Source organism: Ptychodera flava, chromosome 21 (assembly GCF_041260155.1).
Source record: "Ptychodera flava strain L36383 chromosome 21, AS_Pfla_20210202, whole genome shotgun sequence".
Lineage (NCBI taxonomy): Eukaryota > Metazoa > Hemichordata > Enteropneusta > Ptychoderidae > Ptychodera > Ptychodera flava.
Genome location: NC_091948.1, coordinates 30,865,843 through 30,878,305, shown reverse-complemented (window position 1 = coordinate 30,878,305; position 12,463 = coordinate 30,865,843). Strand labels below are relative to the sequence as shown.

Here is a 12,463-nt window from a genome sequence, read left to right as displayed (position 1 = left end):
GTTGTATAAGCTGTGTACAGTTTTAAGAAATATGAAAAATGGTTTGTTCACTCACAACAGGGCTGTTATACATAATTAACCACAAAAAAAATCACATTTTCAGCAATTGCAATAATTATTTTAGCTTGAAAAGTGTAATAGACAAGACAATGTGTAAAACTTTTCAGGTTCAATCTTTCCTCCATCAAAAATACATGTATATGTATATTTATTAAAACAATACACTGCCTATTGTTATATTTTGTAATGCACCATCCAAGGACCCCTGTTAGTTAAAAAACACTGAATGCACACACACTCAGATATACTTAAAACAGAATTGTGATTAAGCTTTTGGTTCACCAAAAGCATCGATACAGTGGATAGTAATGGTTATCCCATAATTAAGTGTAAATTTTAAGATGAAACAACTGTTCTGATGTAAACAAATGGAACAAAAAAACCCAAATAAGTGTAATAACATGGCATTGAAATTGTAATAATATTGACTTTTTTAAGGGAAATGTATCAATAAATATGCATATTAGGCAAAATGAAGTGTTTGAATGACATGTAATTAATGCTAGATAAATGAGCATAATAGCCAGTGTCAACCAAATGTATGCGTTGTCTGCCAGTGAAATTTTCAGTCCATTTCAATTTTTTCCACCAAAATTAATTAGCTGTGGAATGACAACTGAAAAAAAGGATAGAAAAAGCTTAAATTTTGCAAAAAAATGTTAGAGGTCTGAGAAAACTGTTTGAGACAGGTGCGCAATCGAAAGCACGGTTATTAGGTATAATTCATAATATTGACACGTAACATTTGCATACCTAATGAAGTCTGTTAGTCTAACCATTATGATAGGACATTAAAACATACTCTAATACACACGACAAATACACTCGCTCATTTTTGTGTATTGATTCCCAGCAGAAATAGATTGTTGGCCAGCTCCCGTTCAATTTGCTATTATCAGGTTTGGAAGTATTGACGAAACAGTGTGTAATAGATATTGTGCTTCACATTCATACTCGACACTTGATAAGTGAATGCTCTGAAGTGGAAACCGCAATACACTTTGTTGAAGACAAATCATTCGCTGTGGCGTTATTGCCTTCCTGGCGAAGGAGGAGGATTTCTGCATGAGCTGATTGTATGTTTGAATTTGGAACAACTTTTCCACATTGATCTGGTAAGTCATGAATCATGTAACAATCCTGTAGAGAGTAGCAACACGTCTGATTGAACCAAATTCCTGACAAGTTTTCAACTGATTTCCAGGGAAAGTGGCAGTTATTCAGCGTGTATCCCAAAACATGGTTTTCTAGTCAGCATCTATAATGCTGTTCTGATGGAGATAGCTGTTTTAAACAAATTATTTTCACCGTAAGCAATTTTTTGGCATAGTTAAAACTCATAGAGGTCTATTGATAATATTTATATGAAGGTAAAACTGTGTATAATTTCGTTCCTTGTGAAGGCATCATAAATATTTTTGTGTTACATGGTGTGTGAAAGTCTTTCTGTGAGAGCAATAAGACTTCTTTGTTTTCACCAAAAATTGTAACTATATAAATGCCTGAAACCATTCTTTTTGAAGATTTCCATATTTTTGTTTTCTTAATGCCACACATTGATTTTCACTTGCTTATCAGTGTTACACGCGTTTCAGATATGTTATGCAAGTTTGTTTTCTGTGATGGCATCCTGAGATCAATTGGCAGTCAGATGTAATTATCTTACTCATTTCACTTTGAAAGTGATTCTTTCTTAAAAGGCATCTTTTTCAGTCATTTTATCCCCTGTTAAAGATTATAAAACATCCTTGTATGTGAAATTCACATATTGAATTACAGAACATTGTATGTAAGCCAGCTTTACTATTTCATAGATTATTTTCACAGCCGCAGATCTAGAACATGAATTGTAGTAAACTCTGTAACTGATCCTATTCAGGAAGGAAAAAGGAAATACAGTAGAAAGTACCTTGATTATTAGCAAGAACACAGGTGTTGAGTGTACATGTACTCATTGTTTTATTTAATAAATTGTAACACGTGAAGCTAATTAGGAAAATGGATGTAAATTATTGATCAGCTCCGCTGACTATCTGTGGTGTGTTGCTGGTTGTGTTGTGTTTTCATTAAGGAAATGGGGCCTATAAATGCTACAGACATCAAAAAACCTCATCATAAAATTTGACAAATAGCCTAAGATTAATGTAGTTTTTGAGGATTTTATTTATCATTTGAGTGAACTTAACAGTTATGAATTCTTGTTATTGGTATGATCAAGTGAATTCCCTTTGACCTGTATAGAAATAAGATAATTTATTCACCATGAAATGTAGTACATGTATGTTTCATGATCAGTTAGCTTTCATGGAAGCCTTTCCATTTGAACTTTGGCATTAACCCTTTGAGCACCAAAGTCAATTTTTGTCTCCTTTTACAAAATATACCTGCTCAAATTTTTTTCAGATTTTAGCCAAAATTTTGATAACAACTGTAGCTAATGAAATGTGAGGTCTATCTGGTTCAAAATTATCAAAACAACTTGAAAAAATTTCATAAAGATTGGAAAAATGTTGCCCCGCAAAAATTTTGGTGGTAAAAATTACAGCACTCAAAGGGTTAATAAGAAGTAAATGAAATGTAAATCTCTATTTGTTCATAGATTGTAAAGTTCAACTTTACAATAACAAGTGAATGTTGTATATTGTATTGTCCTGTAAACCAAATTTATGATGAATGTCTTTTGCATAAAAACATCTTCAAGTATATATTAAAGTTTTATGTCCGTCATCAGTAATGTTATTATGGTTAAAAGTAGGACTCAAAATAGTAAAAAATAAATAGTTACTAGCCTATTATATTCATCATCAAAACATAGAAGAAGTTTCAACAGCTAGCTCTGATAAGACAGCACTCTGCAGTGTTTAACCACACCCAGGTCAGACCAGGGAAAAGAAAAGTCCTAATGCATTACAAACAATGAATTGCTCCTTTCAGAACAAAAAAAAAATACACCTCTGAGAATGCAAGAGTGGAAACACAGGTTTTAAAGACTATATGGAGTTTTAATGGCCACACCATTAGTATTCAACCATTTGATGTTGTGTTAGAGATTGACAAATTGTAACCGTCTGTTTTCTACCCTATGTGTTCTTTCATTGTATCTCACAATTTAATTATAGTAGACTTGCTAATTGAGAAATATTGATCTGCATTTGGTCAGGCAAATGTTTCTCTTTGTGTTGCCAATGTCATCTGTTGTTAGCAATATCCAGGTACAATTTGTAACCATGGTTGTCATAGATAGTTGCTCATAATTCCTTGCCACGGCCTAGATTTCACAGCAGTGTTCTGTCATTACTCTGTTTAGGAGGTGCTGCCCAGTCCATAGATTAAATTAAGGTCTGTTCCATCTGTCATTCTTGAATTAAAATATAGTGAAGTAGTCAGGAACTGTCTGGCTTGTTCATTTGAATGTTTAGATAGAGATAGCTGATGTTGAACCATTAGCAATTTTACTCGTCATATTTGATCAAGCAGTGTTTACGTTTCCATGTTGTTACCAGGCACCATGTACAATTATGAATTCATACAGACATGAGTGTGCATGTGACAGTAATTTGACTGATGGTGGATATAGTGCAAACATAATATTGAAATTTAATGACTCCATAGGAAAGAAATTTTGAAGTGGTAGAGATTTTTACGTCGCTCTGTAGTAGTTCCATTTGATTTAAAAGCCAAGGTAAAGACATATTGACTATAATGTCTTCCTGACTGTATAATTTTGATGTGACAAGTTCAGATGTCCAGTTGATGTGAGTGGTTCAAACCTATTTAAAAAGGCATCCCAGACAGCATGGATGGAAATTTGACTTCTCATCATTTTAGGTTACAGCTACCTTTATAATTAGGTGAATATGAATGTCCAAGTGTCCCTTGTTACAGCATCAATGTAAAATTTGTGAAAGCCAGTTATTTACAGTAAAATCAATGTATTTCATAATGACTGTTGTTGAAATATGATTAGACAATTAAGCAATATGCTACAAAAGAACCTAGATACACAGCAAATGAACGCTTCCATCAATCCTGGCATTCCATTGAATTTTGGCCCAATTCCAAAACCTAAGATATTTGGGAAAGAAAGGCAAAATGTCAACAAAGGTCATTCTCTATCTGATACTGGTACATAGATTCAAAGGTTTCCTTTGATTGTTTGATGGCTGAAGGCATCAGTTACTGTATGGGAAAAAGATTGGGTATGGGTTCTCTCATTAAGTTGATGTTTTTATCCTAAAACGCAATCACTTGATAATCTTTGTTGTTGTCCAATTATGTTCATTTTGAACAGATACATGTACCTCCTGATTGAGATGTGTATGGCACTGTGTGCAGTTATACACAATGTTGTGTACTTCTAATATTCTGAGTGAGACTTTACATTATTAAATATTACTTTGAAACTCTTTTCCTTAATGTCATCTCATATTGGCAGTTATATCATTCAGTTAATTTTTTCAAAGTGACAACTGCTTTGACGATTTTCCATTCATGGATTTGAATGCAACTGAAGAGAATAAAGAATGTTATGCCACATGCTGTATGTTCTAATACTAGTAGTTCCTTCCCACCTATGAATGCATTTGTATTTTTATCAGTAAGTCTTTTTAACATCTGTTTTAGCAAAAATTTGTGCTATACAAGCCATTCAATGATTGGAGAGCAGAAAGAAGACTGATCATTTGCAATACTGATTAATAAGATTGATCAGTTGATAAGCTATTTGCATAAGCTTAAAAATTCAGTGATCAAACTGTAAGAGCAAGACCATAGTGTGTTTAGAGACAGGATACCGTGGCAACAACTGCAGTTTTGTAAGCTGTCAAGCACTCTGCTCTTTCAAGGACTAAACAATTTAGTTTCTGAAATCACTCGTAACAGAATCGGCACTACACATTGAAAGGGATTGATTAAAGTTTTAGTAGACTATCAAGCTGGATAAAACTTGGTGATAAAAAGGAATCTACCTCGGGCATCCTTTCTTTTAAATTGACTTGATAATATTCCAGCACTTTAAGGCACTGGGCAACACCCCAAAGCCATGGGATGTGTTTCACTTAAGTAGACTGACTCCTCACTGTTAAATTCATATGAAACCATGGAAGACAAGATATTGAGGTTTGGAAAATAATTAGTGATAAAACTTTAAAAAATTAAGTAAAAGATACCAGTGCTGTTCAGAAGTGATTTCACGCACATAAATGTTTTGGTTATTTCACAAAAAAGTTTGAACTCTGCTTCCATGTGAGATAGCCAATAGCAGTGTTGTAAAGTTGCTTGTGATTGGTCCATTTCTACTTTGGTTCCGCATGGGAAAGCCCATAGCAGTGTTGTAAAGTTGCTTGTGATTGGTCCATTTATTATTTTCCTCAAGTAGTGAATTTTTACAACAGGTATGGAAGAACTATGACTCATTACATTCCTTAGACAGCTGCCAATTAGAACAGCTGTGAAAGTTATCTGTTGATGTATAGCCTTACATTGTAGATATTTTATCATTGGAAGATATTATTACTTGCTGATATAGGACAAATAATTGTGCTTTTGTGATGAAATATTGCCGTATGTAGATGATGACTAACCTGATTCTCTGCATAAGGATGAACAATTTACAGTTTCTGTATTTTCAAGAAATTAATTCCACGTAAAATTCCCATTTACCTTGTCAGATTTCTTGTCAAATGGTATCGAACTCAAATTATTATTATTCGTTGGGGTACATGTTTATCTGAGGGTTTTACTGTCACAACGGTGTAAAGCAAGGTGGTATTTTATCACCAAAGCTCTTTAATATCTATATTGATAATTTGAGTGTTCTCTTATCAAACTTGAATACTGGCTGTAATATTGGTGGCATTTTTGTTGATCACTTAATGTACGCGGATGATATCTGCTTGATTAGTCCTTCTGTCAAAGGTACACAAAAGTTAATAGATCTCTGTACTCATTATAGTGATATTCACGACATCATTTTCAACAGTAAAAAGACTAACTGTATGTGCGTGTTTGCGAATCACAGTAAGATTCGACGCATTCCATGTGTGTATCTGAACGGGGTTAAATTAACCTTTGTTGTTAAGAAAAAACATCTAGGGTTCGTGTTAACTGACCATTTCAGAGATGATGATGACATTGAGCGGCAGACGAGATATTTTTACGTAGTAGCGAATATGCTAATGAGAAAATTCCACATGTGTACTTTTCATGTTAAATGCATTCTATTTAAAGCGTATTGTTATCAGTTGTATGGGGACCAATATGGAATAGCTATTATGCAAATGTCTTGAGAAAATTGAAAGTTGCTTACAATAATGCTGCACGACTGTTATTGGGTTATGAGAAACGGAGCAGCGCGAGTCTAATGTTTGTATCTAATAGAATAAGCAACTTTGATGCTCTTCTGAGAAATCAGATAAACAGCCTGAGACAAGACTTTTGAAAAGTAGCAATGCAATTGTACGGAATGTATGTAAATCATTGTATTTCAACTCAGAGATGGTAAAACACTGGAATAAGTTACTCTATGTTTAAATGTCTGTTTAAAAAGAAACCCATTGGATTATGTATGTAGATATAATCAATTTTTCTATCTTTTCAACCATAATTTAATTTTGTAACTGAATTTTCATACTATTGTCTTATTTGACTATTATATGGACGCTCAAGTCCGAAATAAAGATATAATAATAATAATAATAGCGCTGATTGTGATTTCAGGTTTGTTACTAAATATAACTGCAGGCAGCGACATCGGACACTACTGCTCCAAATTCAGATAAATTTTATTGTTGCATGCATGCCTGTTGTTGCAGTTTGTAGTCTGAGCCATAAATTAGTAATTTTTTGTATCCATTGTAATACAAGCAAGGTTATTTTCATCGTCCTTGCGGAAAATGTGGACAAATATTTATTTTTGCATTTAATGAAAGAAGAGTGACGTCATTTGTGATCAGTGCAATTCCATTTTCATACACAGTATTAAATGTTAAGAAACTCGAGGGACTGATAAAGACTGGCCATATCAAGGTGATAAATTGGTGTTGCCAAAAAAATTAATAAGACCACAGAAAAATTAATGAGTTTGCCTGAAAAGCCTATTTGCATGTCAGGTGCTCCCAAGATAAGTATGAGAAATTGTTCTTTCCATCACTCACAAGAAGTACAATGTGTTGACAAAAGGTGTGGACATGCAATAGAAAGTTTCTGATAAAAGGTTGTGGACAGGTTGTCTGATGACTGTACAGTAATCACAAAGAGGAAGCCACCAAGGAACTTTACACTGAATTGCAGACAACACTTATACATTTTCACTCTGTACTGCTAATGGAATAGTCCATTAATGACCTTTGACCTTGATTTTCCAACTCACATTATTGGTTAATTGGCCTGTCATATGAGAATGCTTTACCCAGTCATTATCACCGTTACTCTTTTACCAGGGAGGTGGGTTACTTCTTATAATGAAAAAAAGGCGAGAGCAATAAAAAGGAGTAATCTGACGTCTGAAAAAAATGAGCGTGTCATTATTTGGTTCAACAGCCTGACCTTTTAGTTGACACGCAATGAATGGAGAATACCATTAATAGTGATGCGGGGTATTAAAATGTTTAGACGGAGTGCTGTAGCGACCAGAAACAGATGGTAGCTAAACTATGAAAAGAGGCATCGTAGGCGGTGTTTGTTGTGATTTTATAGATGGATAAACACAGGACGTGACACCAGACTGGTAAGGTGGATTCTGTTTCCCAAGCTTCATAATTTCATGTATGGAATTTAAAATGGACTTTTAATAGGGGCATTTAAAATGCAGTGAATCGCCTTTATGTTTTGAGTGCATTGTATATTAGTCACAGATGACAGGTAGGCACGACTTGGCCATTCCAAATCCGTAAACACTCTTTGCAAGTATTGTAAGTGAAATCGAACCTGAGAGGATGTCACCGTGAAAACATCAAGAGAATCAAATCATCATCAGATTGTGACACATCGTCAGGGTAACCATGTTTCATTTATTACTTTTGTATTGACATTGAGTGGACAACACACAGGTATGTTCTTATAGTCATGTTTCAAATCCAGTCCACAACTTGTGTCTCTAAAAATTTACTCTTGTTTCGCGGTACTCTTTTCATTTTCTTTCATTTTGTCAATTAATTTCATTTTCTGTGACTTGAACTCTCAATACTAAGTTTGATCGTTCATATGTCACAAATACTTCTTGCAAAGCCTGCTCAGTTGCAACATGTGTGAATATGTTTTAGTGAAACAACTTGTTAGGTACAATTTTCTCATACAAAAAATACATAAAAGAATGTAATGTGTTTATACTTAACTTGGCTTTGGTAGACATTGTTTACCAGAAAACTAGAGGCTTTATAAACCTTTCTGTGGCTCAGTGATTTTAATCAAGTGATTTAATTTACAAATTTCCTGAACACGATGAAATCAATGAAAACATGCCTAGCAAACAGTTCTTCGGGACCTCGGTAATTTCATGTAACAGAACCATAACTGTACGTGTGATTGTCTTGACTAGTGTTTTCTGTACAAAGGATGTTATCAGAGATTTGATATAATTAATTTGATTTGTGCATGGTTCACACAACCAGGTGCAATGGCATCCATCTGTTCAACATATTACAGCAGACCAAAATAACCAAACTTTGATGCATGATGTCGGGAATGATCACAGTAAAAGTTTGAAACCTGTCATTCTTGATCGATGTTCATTTCATTGATGGACCCCTGGGAACAATGTAATACAAGAACACCAGTGTTTCCATGAGTTATGTTCTTCAGTTGTGTTTTGATGACCTCCGTGTCAACATAAATCATGATATTTCTCTGTTGCCGCAATAAAATCTGACATTTGTATGAATCTTGTGTTCTCAGTCAGATATGCTTTTTCCGGTGACAGATTTGCGGCCATTTGATTAACCCCATCTCATTGAGACAGATATTCTAGTTGTTGTCATAGCAACATGTAATAAAAATTTGCTAGCTTGTAAAGCGCTTGTTCAGAATTTTGCATGACAAAAGAATATGATAATGAACTATGTGAGCTTGCATTACTCCATCACAGCAGTGAAGGTAGTGATACCGTATAACAGCCATGCAATGGTTGATCATCATGATTTGTGTGTAGGATGTTAAACATAATATCTCTCATTTTACTTTATCAATTATTTTCAATCACCTTCCAGCTACTTACATGACATGCAGGCTGAAAGTCTGAAATTTCAGTAAATTAATGAAAAATTCTCTTCTGCATGTCAAATTTTTAAAATTCCCCCTGGAAGCATGTTGAGAGATACCAATTCAACAAGTTGCCATGCATTGACAAATACATAATGCAACACCATATGGCACACTTGTTTCCAAACTGTCTTGTTTATAACTTTGTTTGGTGGCTAAATTCATTCAAAACATGGATGTGAACTCTAATTCTTGCTTTGCTTGTTTTATCCTATGAAAGTGTTTAAATTCATTGTGTGTGTGCAATTTAAAAAATTTTAAAGAAATGGTTTATTTATCTGCATATTTTTGATGAAACATTGGTAGACAGCAAAGTAAAATTTCCCTGATACAGCTCTGAGTTGATCAGTGTTTCATACAGTGTGTTAAGCCTCTGAATGTACACAATATGTTTTTATTGTGATGTTCAGAACGTAATTCCTGGCTCACTTTGGATATACATTGCTACAAACGAAAGCTAATCTACTGACTTTGTGGAATGAATGCAACGTGTGCATAGGGAAGCTCATGTTTTGCCAATATGTGTCAGCTTTTTTGTACTGTTGCTATACCAGGGTAAACGTACTTCATGAAAACAATGTGGATGTAATTTCATCAAGCAAGTTACCAGAATTAAGCAGTTATTTGTTTTCAAGGTCACCATTATTTTGGCCACTCTGTATACTTAAAATACTGTTCCAAAGATACTTGCTACAAAATCATAAAGGACCCATTGACAACCAATATTTTTGAAAATATCCAAAACGTCATTGCTTTTATGGAACAGTATAAATGTAACATATTTCAAATTATTGATTTAGTGAGCACCTCAAAAATCAAAGTTTTGTACACATATTTAGCTCAAGGAAAACTACATTAGATTATTCCCAAATAAAAAAAAATGAACATTTGCAATAGTTTCCAAATTATGACAAATCTGCTGTCAGAAAACAAAAATCTACCACTTCTCTCTCAACTTGATGAGAAAAAATATAATTTTTATATTGTTTAAATCAGAATGATAAATACCTTTCTTTTAAATAAAGGGTTCAGAAATTTTAAATGAAAAGTTTACTTTTAGTGGAAATCATCCTGCCAGGAGTTTCATAATTTTCCCAAAGTGCATCTTAAAAATTCATAATTTCAGCTGGTAACTACGTATATTGAGAAGCCATAATGAGAAATTTTGAAACTAACTAACCAGAGACCTATATACTGTTGTGTATTTTGTATGAATTCACAGAGGCATCTATCGTCTAGCTGTTGATTGGATGAAAGTATTATATTTCAAAGATGTAGTGCTTTTAGTCATTTACAAAAGTACAGTGAAATATAATTGACAGTTTTCAGTAGCTGAATTAATTTTCCAATTTTGTCAAGCTGTTGCATTACTGTGTTGCTAGTGTTAAGTTCTGGCAAAATCCCTTCTTTGTCTTGAAATGCTATGTGACAGCTCATAGTGTCTAGCAGTATTTTATCATCAATGAACCAAATGTAGTTTAACATCCTTGCTACTCTTGAGTGTACTTATGATCGCCAAACACTAATGTAAGCGTTTTAACCGAAGTGTGCCCCCGGGCAAGCATAGCTCAAACACGGAAATGGAGCAAGGTAACTTACAAAGGGCTTTTTGGTGATTAAATCAATCGATGGACAACTGAACAATCACAAAGAAAGCAAACATTGTAGATGCTGCTTGTAAAATGTAGAGATGATAGATTGTCACAGATACATTTAATGTGAAATTTTGGAGATATATTCTTCATGGGTACATGTGCTGCAGCTAATATAACAGTTGTACAATATTTATGATAATGTCGGTGAACTCATCTCAACTACGACAGTCACTGGCATTCCACTGATTCCAACTAACCATGACAAGAAATATATGTCACTTGGTGGCTGTTAGGGAAACAAAATTATGGGGTGATTTGTTCCTAATGCTGGATGGATTAATAAGCTTGAGTTTTATGAGTCCTCCAGCTTAAGAGCATCAAATTTAATGGCTTATTTTATGCATTTTGATGGAGTTTCTGAGTGCCAGAAATATTTCCCATGTACAGTTTTGTGTTATGACTTGTTACTGAAAGAACCAACGACATAACTATAAAAACAGTGCACTGTATCAGAGTGCTGTGTTTATCGGTATTCCCACCTGTTTAAAATCAAGTTCTCAGGAAACCATGCGATTAACATAGGTTTTTCAAAACCCAGGTTTTGTTGCACGTTTGGATAAAACTAGATTTTATGCATGAAACCAGATTTGACTTGAAAATAGTTGCAATAAACATCTTATTGTAATTCCACATCATCATATTACATTTTGAATTGACGTAGTGATTGTGTAATGTACAATTCTAGTTGCTCATAAGAAACAATCAACCCCAGGGCTGACTTTCAAAAGTTGATTTTACCAATGACACTTCTGTTCCACATTGCAAGATTTGCATTTTCTATCATTTGGGTAATAAAAAATGCCCATGATTGTCAATATATTCGATGCTGAGATGTTAATCAAAGCTGATACTAGCCTATTAAAATAAATCCCCCAGCGCTTCAATATGCAGGTCACCTGAAACATGCAGAAATTATGTCATTAATATTGACCTATCAACTGACAGACCTCTGAACAAGTATGTTTTTGTGGGCAAGATGACTTGCTTAGGCCGCAGCTGAATTCCTGCCAATGCCTTCCTTTGGCAGAATCAATCAATTGATATCAAAGAATGTGCTAGACTTCTGTGTTGATGGTTTAGATGAGTTGCGTTGTATCTGTGCAGCATTATATCTCCACCATTGCAGGTACTTGATGTGAACATGTAATGTAATTCAGAAATGATTTATTGATAATATGGTTATTCATTTTCATATCTCTTTTTTGAGCAGCATATCTGTAATCATTTCTCTGTTTACTTTTTTTTGCAATTATGTATTAATATCTTTGATATTTACATCATGCTGTGCTATGCTATGCTGGCATGCATTTTAAAAGATGTTTTGAGTTAATAATTTCAGTTTAATTTAATTGCAAACGGGGAAAGTACCGCTGTAAATAGATTTAACCAATCAGGAACACTGGACAAAATCTACCTGTCACTTATACCAAGTCTGTGGAAATTTTCAAAATGCAATTTCATTTCTTGCCCATCTTCTTTTCGAGCAATTCAAA

General features: G+C 34.0%; 1 protein-coding gene across 13 annotated transcripts in view; it reads left to right on the top strand.

Annotated features, from left to right (window-relative positions):
* Positions 1 to 12,463, top strand: part of LOC139122014 (protein unc-13 homolog B-like) — a 212,686-nt gene that overhangs the window by 127,953 nt on the left and 72,270 nt on the right. Inside the window, exon 1 of one of the 13 annotated variants that reach the window (XM_070687373.1) lies at positions 885 to 1,175. The exons of the other annotated variants lie outside the window; for them this stretch is intronic. The gene's annotated coding sequence lies outside the window, so the exon portion shown is untranslated. Of the gene's footprint in view, positions 1 to 884; positions 1,176 to 12,463 lie in introns of those variants that run through there. 13 annotated transcript variants of the gene reach the window in all.